The sequence below is a fragment of the Balaenoptera ricei genome, chromosome X (genome assembly GCF_028023285.1).
Source record: "Balaenoptera ricei isolate mBalRic1 chromosome X, mBalRic1.hap2, whole genome shotgun sequence".
Lineage (NCBI taxonomy): Eukaryota > Metazoa > Chordata > Mammalia > Artiodactyla > Balaenopteridae > Balaenoptera > Balaenoptera ricei.
Genome location: NC_082660.1, coordinates 119,963,922 through 119,976,695, shown reverse-complemented (window position 1 = coordinate 119,976,695; position 12,774 = coordinate 119,963,922). Strand labels below are relative to the sequence as shown.

Sequence of the window (12,774 nt, the reverse complement as noted above, 5' to 3'; positions counted from 1 at the left end):
TTTAAAAATTATTATTTACTCTATATAATATGTCAAAAACACCATACATGTTAGAGCACATAAGTAGAGGTCCAAAAATATGTTTTAATGAATGAATGAGTACATGATGATGCAGTCAGTAAAAGACTATGTCATCTGACAAGTATTTAATCATATGGAAACATAGTTGCAATATATTTCTGAATTTTAATTCTGGTTAATTCTTGAGCATGTAATTATAGAAGATTCCTATTTTTTTCTTTTACATTTTCACTGTTCTAAAATTTCCACTAAAATAAATGATTTTTTAAATATGAGGTATGATTTTTAAGCTATTACAAAACTACAAAATATAAAATTCAAACTGTAAAAATATTTGTAAAATGTAATGTGTTAAAATGAAACTAGCCAGAGGCACAAAGAGAGTGGCTGTGGAGCATATCTGCTTTGCTGAAATCTCATTGCTCCACTTGGATTTGAAACCCATTTTTACAAGGTACTGTGCTTTATCTTAGGCAAGTTATTGAAGTTATTTGAATCATAGCTTCCTTATCTGAAAGACAACGCTAAAAGTACCTACTCCATAGCATTATTGAAAGGAATATACAATGCCCATGAAATGTTTGGCACGGGCCCTGAGAAATCAACAAATCTTAATTATAATGTAAGCTCAATGAGGGCGGGAATATTTATATCTTTTGGTCACTGTTGTATGGCTAGCACACAGAAATGTCAATAAATATTTTTTGAATGAATTGATGAGTGTTGTTATTATCAGTAATTATTTCAATAATTAAAGTGCCAACTTAAATATAGTATATCTGGAAATATATGTATACAGGGAATATATGATATTGAGGGAGTTTAACACCACTTGTCCCTCTGTGCTGTCTCTTTCTCCAGGTCCTGCCCCTCTCCATCCAGGCTGAGAGCTTCTAATTGTCATTTAAAGGCTCCCTGGGGGAGTCAGGGTAGCGGGGTGAACTGGCCCTAAGTACTCCTTGGTCTGTAGATCGTAACAACTCTTAGCTTTATCACATCCATTAATAAATGGATACAAAGTTGCAAATGGTTTCAAAATTTTTTCATGGACCTCCATCAACTAATTTTGCAAGCACAGTATTGAAATCTACAGTTTTAGAATTCCTCTATTTTTACTACAAGTTGTCCTACTGTTTCTCAGAATAAATATTTTTAGACATTATGTAGAAACACTCCTTAAGCCAGTTTTGTAAAGGCATAGGAAGACATATCTGGAGCTGGAAGAGGGAAGTTGGTGAATATGGTTAGTGGTGGATTTTGTGTGCCCAGGCAAGTTCTGAAGAATCTGGTCTGAAATACCTGCACCTGTGGGATCCCAGAGGCATCATCTCCAACCCATATGGCATGGCATCACCTGAGAGCAAAAAGGCAAATGGCCTACAGATTTTGGAGGAGAAGTTGTGAGCGCTAGAGAGATGATAGAACTAATACCAGGATGCTCTAAAATTCCTTGCATTGTAGGTACACCAGAACATCAAGCCATGTCCCACTGTATCGTAGCTTCTACACCCATCACTCGTTCTTCCTGACTGCCTAGTTGCTGTCTATCAATTGCTGAGTGCACCCTTAAAGTCTCAGCCTTCTTCAAAGTTCTTTGTGGACTCACTCCTCTCCTCAGTGATTTCATCCGCTGCTGTGTGTCGCAAGGCCTGAAATTCTGTGTGCTGCCTTGACATCTCTGAGCCTCACAGGGTCCCAAAGGTCTAGCCACGATTCCCCCTGCTTTTGCAAAGTATGCTCCCGACCCAGTGGGAAAAGCTCCACACCCAGGTAGTTCCCATATCGGCTGGACTGGCTGCAGTCCGCCTGGTCCTTAACCAGAATTATTCAAACAAACCAATTACATCCTCCCATATGAATGAAGGGCTAATCCGCATTCTTGTCACTACAAAACCTACCTCCCCCGGTTCCTGCTGGTCCCCTCAGCTCCTGAATGCAACCCCTGTGTGGTCCTGCATAATGTGCCGTGTCCTCCTTTCCTGGGCTGTGAGTATATGTGACTAATAACTGCTGCCAATCTCATCTGTCCAGAATTGGATATTGTGTGTTCAGGTATCTCATACTATTTAGGCCAGGGAATCCCTCCTTCGTCCCTTGTGCAAGGGTGCTGAGATCAATGTATTATTCAAATGTCAGGAGAGCCACTGGCTTCATGAGAGGTTAGGAGAAGTCAGTTCTGGTTCAGAAAACCACAAAGGGAGGGCATTGGCTCACTTCCACTCATTTCCCTAGAGAAGAGCATTTCCAAAGTTCTCTGAAAATGAGAGGCACTATTTAGTACCTCCTTAAGTTCTTAGCAAACACCCAATATGTGCCCAGTATTAATTCACCAGGGAGAGCTGCTTAAATTTTCCACAAAAGGGTACACATGTATTCAGGATTTAGATTTGCCTTCCTCACTCTTAGTCATTCTATGAGAGCCATAATTCTTGGACTCATGAACAATTTTTCTGACATTACTTTTGTCCAGTAACACTTTTAATAGCAGCTGAATTTGTATATGAGCCCAGGCCCTTGTAATCCACTGGTCTTGCCATCCCACAGAAGCATCTGGCCTCATATGGTGCTGGAATAGTGTGCTGAGACTTCTATATAGGAGACAGAAGCCTGCAAGGCTGGAGGGCTGTCCGAGAGAAGGCAGATCAAGCTCTGGACCCACAAGCGACCTATGGTGCCATTCCCCCAGGCCAGGATGGGGAGACAGTGACTCCTCCCATTCTTATACCTAAAAAGACAATTACAGATTTTTTTTTTCCTGTCTTTCCCCTCAAAGCTGGACTTGGAGGGTCTGAAGGTTAAAGTACTCAAGGCAAGAACGCCTCTCCCATGGAACATTGTCATAGTTCTGTTAAATTGGAAACTGACATTAATCATTGTCTCCTGCCCATTTTTAGGTCTTTGGGCAACAAAACTGATAGCTGACCACTAAGGTTATAGTTTAGGTTCCAGACAGGACTATGGCCAAATTGATCTCACCTTTCAGTGATAAGGTGACTGATAGCACTATGTTACCCTGTGCTGGGCAAAGCGTTTCTTCATCTGAGCAAACCAACAGTGGGTGCTAGCTGTGGAAAAAGCAGCGGATTGTTCTACTTATTCTGTTTGTCCGAGCAGGTAAATCCTACTCCCTTCTTTCCACTGCTCTATGCCCCAGGAGGCTGAAACCCATAGACCGCGTTACTGTGGTTTTCTTGCCCTCTGGCTGGCAGATAGCTTTGGCCAATGAGAGACAGCAGGCAGAAATTCAAGAGCTGAAGGAGACAGTACGTAATTCCGTGACACAGTCGTGAGGCGCTCTCCAATCAGCCTGTAGTCCCCGAGCGTCACCTGCATCCAGATTCTCTGTTACAGCCTCCACAAACATCTCCTGAGAAAAATTCATTTAGGAGGATCCCAACCAAATCTTTCTGCCTCTATCTCTGTCTGTTTCTGTCTGTCTCTCTCTCTCTTTCTGCCAGCCACTCCCCTTTTGAATTTGGCATTTGTGATGCTTGAGACCTCATGCTCCTGGTACGTGAGGGATATTTTCCTCCTGTAAGTTCAGCACATCACCGAACCTCTGTGAGGAGGCCCTCTCTGGGCTTGAACCCACCCAGAATCTCACGTGAGTCCACGCCTCCCCCCTGTGCGGGTGCGGGGTCAGAGGTCACACGAGTGCACGTGATGCCTCCCTCAGCAGTCTGTCCTCCGCGGATGGTCAGGCCACCCCTGGGAGATGTGGAGTATGGGTACCAATCGCTCTGGGGAGTCAGCCAAGTCTGAGGCAGGCAAGATCAGCCAAACATCTCACTGGTCAGCAGGCTTTTTCCCGCACCCACACTGCTCCGGCCGCGCAACTCTCCCTGTCCTTCCTCCAGCTTAGCTCCCACTCTGAGTGCCCGATTTCCCACGTACTTCCATTTCCAATGTCTCCCAGTGAGCATCTGGCTCTCCCGGCACATCCCTTTGGGAAGCTCTCTTTGTGGGCGCCCTCGCAGTTGACCTAGGAGCTGGCCTCATTTCAGTCCAGTGGATTTTCTCCCCCCAGCTGTGGCCTGAACAGGTGTGCTTCACATGGCACAAATAAAGGGAACTGGGGATTCCACTTCTTTGGTTACAATAACAAGAACAAGTACCTTTAGAAGGCCTTGAAGGTACGATGTTCCCATTTCTAAATGCCTTGTGTTCTGATGTTTTCATATTAAATAGAACCAACAAAGACTCCTTGATGCTGTAGAATATCTAAATGATATTCTCATGAGCATCAAAATTTTAAAAAGAGTATCCTAAATGCCCCCCAACCCCGACTCATGACCTGTTCTTAATGTCTTCTCACCAGGATAAGCAACCAGGTTTTAGAGGGGAACACAGTGGATGTCTTTCCAAAACACCTAGGGGACAGGAGACTTGGGTCCTTGAGTGACCTAGAACTACATTAACTATTCCCTTGCTTTTTTGTTTGGATTCAAGGTGAAAGAAATCTGACATGCAGTGTGATCTCACCATCTCTGCTGTGTCTGAGAACCCCTGCATAGACTGTTAGGATGAATAGAATCCCCTCTCCAGTGTAACCCAGGAAAACTACTGGTATAAAAAAATATCAAGCCAAGAGGAGTGAAAATGCAGCTTTTATTTTAACAGCTGAAACAAGGGAGGAGTTTGTTATTCTACATTTTGTTGTCTTTTTTTTTTCTAAAATTACAAGCAGGCATAAGTAGGTAGCTTTTTTGACTTTTTGGCCCTGGGTGTGACTTAAGTCAGCATCCACAGCCACTTGGACAAATCCACATCACTTCTGTGTCTCCCCAGTTGCCTACAAAGTAAAAAGATCACCACACTTTTGGGAACCTCCTTGGATTTGAGGCATTTTTCTTTCTTCTTGATGGTCAATGTAGGCGTGTCGGGACTGACTTCAGAGGTTCCTTTATCCATGACTGGTTGACGCCACAAACGGCTTCAGGAAGAGAGCACAACCGAGACGGCCTGAAAAAGATGATGAAACCCACTTAATCCAGTGGACCCTGGGGCCTCTTGCTCTAACAATCTCCCTGCCACACTCACACATCACTTCTCTATAAGCAAACGACAGTCCCATACCCTTCCCCTTTTTCTCTAGTAGGGTTGGGGTTCATCAGGTGGAGTAGTATGGTGATGGTACAAAACAATATTACATTACCTTGGTATATATGGATACCTTGCCTCCCAGACCACTCAGGTTTCTCTGGAAGGAGCGTCCTGAAGAGAGGGCAAGAAGTGAGAGGGAGAATTCTCTCTCTCCCTGTCTTATTCTGAGTGCCAGGGCCTGATTGGTCAGAACCAAGAGGAGTCATTTAGTTGCGTTCATGTATGTCAGCATTCTTGGAAATAGAACACAGATTAATCTCTCTGCTTTGTAAAACTACAATATGTCTTGGCCACTCAATAGTTAGAAAATAAAAGCCTCCATGGGCTTTGGTCTCCATATATATTTATTTTGTGTAGACAACAATGACTTTTCACCATTTCCTTTCCAATAATTCCATGATTCTCAAAATGATAATTTCATTCGTTCATAGTAAAAAGTTCACCAAACCTTTTAGTACTGTTAACATTTTCACATCTGTTTGGGGATATAGCTAGTTGATTTTCTTCTGATTTCTTCCATTTTTGGAATCCCACATGACTGTAATGTTAAAGTATACCAAGAACAACAGGAAGTTCAATCAGGAGACAAACACACCAATACAGAAAAGAAGTCCGGTAATGTCTGAGGAGGATCCAGTGTGACAGTCATCAGTGTCACAAGGACCATAGTGATTGTTGAGATAAGAAACAAACGTTGCATAATTCTGGGAAGAAATGTAAAACATGGAAGATATTTCCTAACAGAAATGGAAAAGGACTTCAACTGCAGTTCTTCTTCAGAAGTCTTTTCAAATATTGAAAAGGAAGTTGCACAAGCTATAAAAAATGCCATTATTGTCACAACTGTGGGCATCAGGAGTTCATCCTTCAATAGAAGAGGTAGCTTTCTAAATGTTGACACAAGTAAAAACCAAGCAGACATGAAAGGAAGCTCACTTAACACCAGGCAGACTGGTAATGATACCGAGAGAATGGACTTTCCATGTACTTGAAAAGAAAATGAAAAGAATGATAGTGCACAGCCAACTAGAGTGAATTTGAATCCTTTGGGAGAGGGCTGAAGTGTTCATTTTACATACAGGAAGCAGGCTGAAAAATGTAAAACGAAAGCTGATTATTATGTGGATGTGATGTGGCAGAATATCCTTAATGTTCAGAAAGACACTGAAGCCGCACCAGATCTTGGCTCCTTTATCCTCAAGTAATCCACGATCACCTGGAAAGAGTCTTCTCAGAACTTGCAGGGTTTGTTCCCTTTCTGTAAAGGATGACAGCCAGCAGAGAATGAAGGAAGCCACAACAGTACAAGCTAGCTTAATTAACAAACCAAATCCCTTTCCTTTGAGGCCTTTTTAAAAAACACTTTCCAGGTTAAAAAAAAAAAAAAGGTAAGGGGTGGTAAATTTTCAACTGTTTATAGCTAAGCAAAATGACAGTGACCCTAGCACATTCCAGTCACAAGATACTCCAAGAATACCACACAAAGCAAAGCCAAGACTCACAGAATTATACTGAAAGTGTCCATAGTTGATTAGAATGAGGCCTGGGCACAGCGATATGCATAATGCATTAGCAATCTTTTTCTTACTTGAGATTTCTTTTAAACAACAACAGTACAAAACCACTTCAGGTACGTCAATCAGCCAATCAGCAATTAACACAGTTGTACGCATCAAGAGTTTATCTCCTATCCACGTGATATATAGAGAGCAATCTAGTCTGGATTTATAAACTCTGCCATATATGCATCTAAAAGACAACAATAAGCTTAAGAGGTGAATAATCAAATCCCCAATACTGTACATTTTTATCACTGCTGTTAAAATTCCCTTGTTTGGTAAATTATAAGTCATTTCTTTCCAGTGTCTCTCTGCTTCATAACCACCAAACATAGGAGGTTTTCCAGTGCTAGATGACCGGTTTATTATAAAAGGATAGAGCGCAGGAACAGCCAGATGGAAGAGATGCATAGTGCCAGGTATGAGGAAAGGACACAGAGCTTCCACGCCCTCGCCAGGCGCACCACTCTCCCTGCATCTCCACGTGCCCACCAACCTGGAAGCTTCAAAATTATTGGGTTTTGACTCCTGCTTGTTCTCCGTAAGACTTCCACAGACATGAGAATAGCAAAGCCCAAATTCAGGATAGTGTTTACATGAGGGACAAATGTAGTCACTGTGTTTGAAGTTTTATTTCCTTAGCTGGGAGGTGAATATACAGACATTCCTTATACTGTTTCCCATACATTCCATACATTTTCATATTCCTGATATACTTCATCAACAGGGAAAAAGAACAAGGGAGATAATGAGGCAAGCAGTAACGCCCAAGAGAAAAATAATGGTATAGAGTATATCTTTCAAATATTGGTGGAAAATAACTTGGAGCCTAGAAGTCTACTTCCAGCCAAACAATCGAGTGCCAGGGTGAGTTAAATGCATTTTTAATACATGAGGTGTCTGTGTGTGCGTTTCCAGGAAGCAGACCCTGAGAAAGACCCATGAATATAAATAGCTTACTTGAGAGGGAATCCCAGGGAGCCGTGGTATGGGCGTGGGGAAATGGGCCTTAGAAGGAAGGCAGCCAATTAAGGGGGATGATCTAGGAGGTGAGAACTGTGGGTAACTGGAGCTTATTCAGAGAGGGGGGACTATGGGAGACTGTGTAGAATGCACCTCAAATCCATCTCAAGTATGGGACAAGGAAGCTGGCGTATGTAGCCACCAAAACCCCAACTATTATTTAATAAAGCTACTTCCAGGGGTAATAAATCTCTCGCACTTCCGGCTGGCTTTGGGTCATGTCCAGCATGCGCCAAGGGTGAGGAAAAAAACCCTAACGCGGAGAGTCATGGGTGGTTGTAGAAAGCAGTCTAGTGGGTGTAGAGGTGAGACCTGGCTTTGAGGAGCCAGAATCAAAATACATAAGCCAAGGTCAGAATCTTTTTGACACTGTATGCAATACTCTACCCACTGTTTGTGTGAAATTTTCAATAAACTGGAATTACATTTCCTCTCTCAGGCTGATCATGTATTAAACATCGTACCAATTAGCATTTTTAGTTGAAAATTGGTTTCAGGAGCCCCAGTCCCAGAGAATTGTGAGATGACTTTTCAGCTGCCTAAGAAAATGTTTGCATTGCAGACCTTAAAATCTTCTAGAGAAAAAGAGAGCAAGACCTCTGTGGTCTGTTCTGACTGAAGATGTGCCCACTGGGTGGGTGGGAACGGGTCTTTCCCCGGGATTTTATGAAAACCTTGGGCTGCAGGTGTCAGCAACTCAGTTCATGTCATCCAGTCTAAAGGGCCCCAAGCTGCAACGTGTCACATCCTGCCTGAGGGGTTCCTCAGCATGCAGTGGTCAAAGAAGCTCCCCTGGTCTTCCATAGCACCTGGAACTTTTTAATATCCCTATTATTAAGCTCTGTGTTAAGGAATGAGTCGCCCATTAGGGTGTGAGCTACTCCCACCCAGCTATGCTCACCCTCAGCCCAACCAGTATACTGTCCCCATAGTGTTGTTATTGAAAGTGGGGTCCGACTGCTCGCTGCTCTGAAGCCAATAAAGAGGCAAGGCTGGTGGAAAGGAAAGTTTGCTTTACTTCGGAGGCTGGCAGCCAAGGCGGGTGGCAGGGGAGAACTCCTGTCCAAAGGCCAACTCGACTCCCCGCCACTGACAGTCAGTGGGCAAGAGTTTCAGGGGTGTATAGGTGGAGGGAGGGGGCTACGTGCAGAAACAGCACAGGCAGCTCTGACCGTCATCTTGAACTTGGTCATACGGTGGTCTGATCAGTGACCTCTTGATTGTTTCAAGAACAGTTAGTCTTCAGTTCCAGGGTCGGTTTGTTCCCATTTCTTTGAGGCCAGTTCTCGAAATTGTGGCAGCTTCTGTCATGGCTACAGCCTGGTCATCATGTAGTTAACTTCTTCCACCTGGTGTAGGTTTCAGTATCTATAAGACAGCTCACAGGATACGGCTCAGAATGTTATCTATAGCCCTTAAGGAGGAACTAACTTCGCTTAATGACGAAGTTATTATTATTTTGTCCTGTTTGACTGTTTTCCTTTGCTTCTAAATTTTCTCACTTCTCTGATTAAACTTATTCTTTGACTAAAGCTTTTCTACAGATAAAAGGCAGGTGGCAGACATGGGGGGCAGTGGGGAGGGAAGGACCATAGGGTCCTGCTCTGTTTCAGTGTGTATTCCTCTCTTCAGAGATTCTCAGAAATGCTGTTCTGGGTAGTGAGCAGCTTGTAAGGGACTGAGGAGTTAGATGAGCAGAAGTTCAGTGACATTTGGGGTATTATTACCAACTAGACTCCATTTCAGCCTAGCATGGCCACATGTGGCAACGGATGGCCTTCCCAAGCATGTGATGGAAATCCAGTAATAAATCTTTGTCACAATTCAGATGTGGCTTGGATGCCTGGGTCCACTGGCTGTCCAGCCAAGTGTGCGGTGTCTTCCCTCAGCTGTTGGAGGTCCTCTGAGCTATCACCATCCACAGACCAGGGAGAACTTGGGGCTGGTTCAACCTCCCACCCTAACACCCCCAGAGGGACTCAGTGGCAATAAGAGGTGCCTGCTCTGGATGGAGGGGGCCTAGGTTTGAGGAAAGAGACATAATGGGAAGGGAGGTGTTACCTCAACAGAAAGGTAGGACCTACAGGGCAAAAACCAGGAGAAAACTTTGGGAGTCTTGGAGGACTTTTCACATCTGCTTTCCATTTGGGATTAGCAAGTGTAAACAAACAAACCAACACACACTCATAAACAAACAGGCAAGTTGGATGTTTGCTCCTGACTGTAAGCTGAGGCAATACTACAGTTCACTTTAAGTGTTTTTTCACGTGTAGGGACTATTACCCTGGTTGCTTGATGTCCAATGTCACAGAACTAGTGTCTCACATACTTTGAATTTTTTTTACTTGTGAATAATTCTGTATTAGCCGGGCCCACAAGAGATATTTTGCACTTGAAGGTCATGGGATCACCAAGCACTGTTGCAACTCAAGCAGGTGGAGACAAATTTGCTGTCACCTTGTTGGTATGGGGCAGCACCTAAGTCCACACCTCCTCTATCTCCTCACACAGGGAAAATTAACATCTTTAAGATGTTGTGCCATCCTATTTCAGACCTGGGTATGCATTTGTGTTTGCCTGAGTATTCCTTTATATCCCCTCGTTAGCATTTCAAAATGTTCTTTAAGTGACTTTTACGATTTTTCAAGTATATTCCTAGGCACTATTTTTTTTTAGTTGCTTTTCTGAATTGAGTCATTAAGAGTATTGTCTATTTTAACTGATTACTTTCTGAATTATATGAAAGCCTGTAAAGAATATATATTAATTTTGTACTCAGCCACACAAATGAATTCAGATATAACCTGTAATGGTTACTCTTCCCTCCTTCAACTGGTTAATGTCTTAGTTATTTCTTTCCCTTATTCTCACGTATGGAAATGTATAACGTCGTATTTGGAAAGCATCCAACACCTCTTTTGTCTTTCGTTTTCTATACTGATAATCTTCTTTTGGTCTCTTAATATACCAAATTAAGAGATTTCTTATCATTTAACCCTCTTTACATTAACTGGTCATGGTGCATTATTCTCTGACTATGCTGCTCTGAATTATGTTGACCAATATTTGGGCCTTTCCTATTATGATGCAAGGCAACCACACCTACAACCAGCGGTGCGATACGTCTCCAACTGAGAGATGCAAAGATAAGTAGGAAAACGTGTTCACAGAACTGCACCCAAGTAGTGTCCAGGTCCGAGCAATCGGCAAAGGATACGCTAGGGCTGAGGGGCAGAAGGGGTGAAAGGGAGGACTCCTCAATTCCAAGAAGAGGAACTCTGTTCCCCACGTGCTGAGTGAGACTCACCCCTAGTCCTGTAGAGCGGAAAGTCCTGGGCCCCTCCACTCGTCTCCGCCCCTGGCCTGCGGCCCGCCTTGGCAACCTAGGCCCCGGCCCTTCGATTACGCCCCGCCCCCCCCGCCCCTACAAGCGACCATTGGCCAAGCCCCTTTCCCCTTCGCGGGGCGGGGCCCTGGTCCTCTCCAAACAGCGTGCCCGACACCCCGTGTTGCGCCTGCGCACTGCAGACCACCCGCCTCATGGGCGGAGCCTACACCACTCAAGATTCCCGCATCCCGCCTCAGGAAACTTCGGCCCCGCCCCCCAGATTCTGACCCTCCAGGAGCGGGCGTTAGCCCCGCCTCTTTCCCCTACTCCCGCCCCGCCCAACTCGGCCCCCCAGTGTCGCGCCTGCGCACTAGCAACCGCCAGGCTCTGAGGGCAGAGCCGCGCAGAGCCAGGTACCGCCCATGGCCCCGCCCACCCCGGGCTCGGATCCACCTCCGCACACACGCACTTCCCGCCACGCCTCCTCGCAGACCTCGGCGGAGCCCTGGGGAGACCAGCGAAGCGAGCGAGGCGCGATGGACGGCCGAGTGCAGCTGATCAAGGCCCTCCTGGCCCTGCCCATTCGGCCCCAGACGCGTCGGTGGAGAAACCCGATCCCCTTCCCCGAGACGTTTGACGGCGACACCGACCGGCTCCCGGAGTTTATCGTGCAGACGGGCGCCTACATGCTAGTGGACGAGACCCTGTTCACCAACGATGCCCTGAAGGTGACGTTCCTCATCACCCGCCTGACCGGGCCCGCCCTGCAGTGGGTGATCCCCTACATCAGGAAGCAGAGCCCCCTCCTCAACGATTACCGGGGCTTCCTGGCCGAGATGAAGCGGGTCTTTGGCTGGGTGGAGGACGAGGACTTCTAGGCCGGGAGCCCCTCGGGCCTGGGGGCGGGTGCTCGGGGGAGGGTCCGCCGCGCCAGTCGCCGCCGCCCAGATCGCCACAGGCGGCGTCCTCCCGCCGCGCCTCCCCCGTCCCTCACCTTCGGGTCGCCGCGATCTCCCCCGCGCTCGTGTCCCCTCCCGCGTAGTGCTTGCCTTTGTTCCAGGAATAGCGCTCCAGGTTCCCGCTGCTGCCGCCGCCGGGCCTGGCTCTGGAGCGGCCGCCGCCCTCTCCCTCTCGGGCCAGCCCGGCCCCTCCCCTGCACACTTGGCCTCGGTCGTGCGCTCCAGCTGCAAGCCGGGCTCCTGTTACACACCGGACAGACCACCCTCAGCCCGGCCGCTGCCAACCGCCCGCCCTCTGCCAGACTCCCAGGCCCGCATGCAGGTGCCCAGAGACCTGCGCTGCCGCTGCCGCCGCCACCGCCACCGCCACCGCCATCCACCGCATCCCGCCTACAGCCTGCAGCCTTCAGCGGTCTGGACTCGCCCGGGAGGTGTCTGAGCTGGCCACAGCCTCTGGACAATGCTTCCAACAGCTCGCCACCGCCCTGGAGGGGCCGGCCAGCCTTTCACCTTCGGCGGGACCCAGTCCCTCCCTCCTCCCAGAGACATCTTCCGCTCCTGCCAGGTGGCCGCCAGGTCCCAGGGGTGCCTGGCAGCCAAATCGAGTCACTCATTGTCTCCTGTGGACCTGTTCGTTTCGCCCAGCATCCAGTTCTCTTCTGAATGTGCAGCTGTCTCCCTGATGTGTGCCTTTTGTTCCACACAGTAACCCCTGCACTCTGCCCAGCTCTTCTACACTACCTGGACAAACGTCTTTTCCTTATTTTCAATAAATGTCAGA

The 12,774-nt window shown here is 46.6% G+C and overlaps 1 long non-coding RNA gene and 1 pseudogene across 1 annotated transcript; both read right to left on the bottom strand.

Moving 5' to 3' along the window:
* Positions 1–4,942: 4,942 nt before the first annotated feature.
* LOC132357503 (uncharacterized) lies at positions 4,943–11,092 on the bottom strand. The gene is made up of 3 exons (XR_009500230.1): positions 11,014–11,092; positions 5,177–5,302; positions 4,943–4,983 (listed from the first exon to the last, which is right to left on the bottom strand). It is a non-coding gene; the product is annotated as an uncharacterized LOC132357503 (long non-coding RNA).
* On the bottom strand, positions 5,616–7,897 carry LOC132357584 (dolichyl pyrophosphate Man9GlcNAc2 alpha-1,3-glucosyltransferase-like; annotated as a pseudogene).
* Positions 11,093–12,774: the final 1,682 nt, after the last annotated feature.